Source organism: Nannospalax galili, unplaced genomic scaffold, assembly GCF_000622305.1.
Source record: "Nannospalax galili isolate Female #2095 unplaced genomic scaffold, S.galili_v1.0 scaffold1873, whole genome shotgun sequence".
NCBI classification, from domain to species: Eukaryota; Metazoa; Chordata; class Mammalia; order Rodentia; family Spalacidae; genus Nannospalax; species Nannospalax galili.
Window position 1 is genome coordinate 216,953 of NW_008333218.1, and position 3,850 is coordinate 220,802.

Sequence of the window (3,850 nt, forward strand, 5' to 3'; positions counted from 1 at the left end):
AACAGGGTCTCACTATGTACCACTAGCTGGAACTCACTGTGTAGACCAGTCTGGCCTCAAACACAGAGAGATCTGCCTGCCACTGCCTCTCCAGTGCTGGAATTAAAGGCTTGTGTTACTCAACTCTTAGGATGTGGAATTAAAAGCTAAATTCTTAGTACCTGGCATTTAGTAAGCTCTTTATTGTATACTAATTATAATAACTATAGCTTCTTAGTTTGGTCACTATAGACATAGTTTTCAAATTCAGGAACTTGATTTTATCACTCTTAGGACTGATGAGATTCTGTCAATTTAATGCCACCCAAGTTTAGGATTGGTTGACTGATTCAACAGCATGTTAATCTATTAATTTATTAAGTTGATAATGTATACCTGGCTGCAATTACACCTGGCTATTCTTGTGGAGTGTGAAACTAAATTGTTCATTAACACTTCTGCAGTGTTGATTGAAGTCAAATAAAAGGCTTTTATAAGCTATTTTATTGTAGCTCAAGAAGACATGGAGAATTGTTTCATTGCACACATCAGCAGGAGCACCAGGACTACTATGTAGGCAGGAGTATGGCTGGGGTGACACCAGTGCCTCCTCTCTCCCCTGGGCTCTGCTGCTCTCCCCTCCCTTGTCTGGCTTTTTGGAAGGTGAGTAGCCGAACCACATTAGTAAGGGAGATTTATAATTGCAGTTTCCCTTCTCTGGGTAAAGATTGGTAATCTGTACCCAAGGAATTACTGAGGACATTCAGTGGATCGCCGTCGCTTTTCCTTGTCCGTCAGGACGAATCACTTGGCTCTCCACATTAGAGAGCGTTCCTTTTGCATGTGTACACAGTGGCGTGCCTGGATTTTCGTTTTGCATTGTTCACTTGGTTTTGGCTCTTCACTGTCAGGTGCTCTGGGATTACTTACTGACAGTTTTCAGAGAAATAGATGCTTTCTTGATTCTTGATATTCTTAGATACATCTGACTTGTATTTTATTGTTACAAATGGTGTAAAACTGCTTTGTTAGCAGAATGATTCAGTACCATGGGGTTTGACTTGCCTTTATGATGTGACATCTGCTAATTAACATTTGAGAGGCTTCAGGGTAGCAGTGGTAAATGTCTGAGGTGAAAATTTGGCCCCTATAATAGAAACTTAAATTTATATATTCAATTTATATAAACTGATTTTATGGTGGATTCCTCTCCCTGCCCCCTTAAGGTGTTATTTTAGGACCCTGTGTAGAAAGCACCAGAATCTGAGGTGGAAGGTACTTGAATAAATCCAGCAGGCTGGTGGGGAGGGTGTCTGAAGCAGAGAGGACGGGGAACTGAGGAAACAGAATGTGAGAGTGTTGAGACTAGAGCGCTGGCTCAGCAGTTAAGAGAGAGTACTGGTCCTGCAGAGGGCCGGGGTTCAATTCCCAGTACTTACATTGGGTACTTTACAGCAACCTGCATCTCCAGCTCTGAGGAATCTGACACTTGACCTCCATGCATATATACACGTGCATACCCACGCCCACTCCCCACAATTTAAAAATAATGAAGTAAATCTTTTTAAAAAGCCTAATAGAAGAGGAACTTAGCACAGTGGCTGGTAGGCACTTGTACGTGCTAGTGTTACTATGCTCATGCCCAGGTTCTGGTTCAGGACTGTGTCCATGCGCTGTTGCAAGGTTTCAAGGTGTTCAGGGTTAGCATACTAATAACACTATTTAAAAGGCATGTCAGCTCTGCTTTGTTATTTGATCCAAACCAAAGTGGCAGTTGTAATTTCAGGAAGACACAGGGTCAGGCCCCTGCTAAGGTAGCTCCTATTTACTAACTTCTTACATTTCCTTAGCTCTCATCCTGAAATCTCACCATCTTGGTAATCTCTGGTGTTCTGCTGGTATACTGGGAAGGGCTGAGACTGAACAAGCCCAGGAAAACTGGGTTAAACATGTGCTTGACTGCCTTGCTTACTGCTCTAGTTAGACACTTAACACTACTTGCTAACTCCACTTTCTAACTCATACCCTTATTGTTCTTCAAATGAATACTTCTTGCTTTATAAATATCTCTGCAGAAAAGGTTGGTGGATTGGGGAAAACTAGAGAGGCTTATTGGCCACTAAGTGAGAATTCAGCTTCTGAAGGAAGGGAAAGCTACCTCAAAGCATAAAAGCCAGCAATAGGGCTCAAGTGTGTAAAGATGCTTGCCACCAAGCCTGATGACTTGAGTTCCATACCTGGAGCCCGTATGGTAGAAGGGGAGAGCTGACTCCTGCAAGTTGTCCTCTGACCTATACAGGAGTGCTGTACTCACAGACACACAAGCATGCACTAAATAAATAATTGTGTGTTTGTGAGAAGCATAAAGCCAAGGAGTGACATGGTCTGACTTAGTTTTTAACAAGATTCTGGTTGAACCCTGGGTGGTTTTTGATGAATTAGATGCAGAGGGTAAACAGGAAGGGGAGTCTGGTTGCATACTGGATTTTTAGTCTTGCCAGAGACACAGGTGACTTACAGTTAAGAACAGGCTTTGGAATTTTGTTGGAAGCTATGTGTTCATTGTTAAGGAAACAAAAGGATGCTTGCAGTTGCATGAGCTTCAGCCTGCCTTACAGTAAAGGTCTGTGTGGTATGAACACCTTGGGCTAGAATTCCATCAAAGTTTTTCTCCATAAGTTTTTTTTTTTTTTTTTTTTGTCTTTTTTGAGACAGGGTCTCCCTGTAGCCCCAGCTGTCCTCCTGGAACTCACTAGGTAGACGAGGCCGGCCTTGAACTCTCAGAGATCTGCCTGCCTCTGCCTCAAAAGTGCTGGGATTAAAGGCGTGTGCCAACACACCTGGCCTCTCCATAAGTTTTTATGACAGATTTTGAGGTATATTTGAAATGCATTCATTTATTTAGGGTGATAGTTCATATTGAAAATTAGTTAATAATTGTTATTTATTTAAATTTGTGATAGGATTAGGAGCTAATATTTTTCCCTTTGGGCTTAAAGAGGTACCTCAAGTATTTTTAAGAGCTCAGAGCTGGGTGGACCTTGGCAATGCAGGCGTGGGTTTTCCAGAGTGGTGGATCTTGGTTTTAATTCAGTGGCAAAATTTTAATTTGCTTTTCTTTGTCATAGAATCTGATATAACCCAGGCTGGCCTTGAACTTGTGATCCGCCAAGTGTTCCACCTCCCAAATGCTGGATAGCTGAGATCTTGATCTGGTTTAGTAATAGTATCCGTTTAACTTCATGGTTATAAAGACATAATCAAAGAACTCACGCCACGTTACAACCAGCTAAGAACTCAGTAAATATCAGCTGCTGTTGATACCGGTTCCTCTGTAGCCATTGTTTTATATTTGAGAGTGTTGTACCCCATCCACTGGACCCCAAAAAGACCACCGAGGACCCAACACACCAAAATGCAAAAGCAAAGGTTTATGGTTTATTCGGGCTTAAGCTCGGCCTCTCAGACCTCACCAACTCAATGGATCCGTGCTGAGAGCCTAGAGTAAGGGAGAGTGGAGCCTTTTATAGGTTTTAGACAAAAGGGGGGGATACCGAAGATACATTTTGGGTGGTTCAAGGAGCCCGCGTGCGAGCCAACATAATTTTAAACCGATTGGGTGTATAAGATGCAGCCCTGGAAGTTTCTTATTGGTAGGTGCTATTCTCAGGGCTGTGGAATGTGCTGACTGTTACCTGTGGGGCCAGGAGTCTCCATATTTACCTTATAGGGCAGTTTTTATGCCCGGCCTTGCTTAATCTATAGTTTCCTGGAAGGGGGGTAGGGAATGGCAGGAGGGGGTCAGGGCATGCCAGGGTATGTCTAGGCATGTCTAAAGCAGCAGCCAAGCATTTTACAGAAGCTAAAAGAG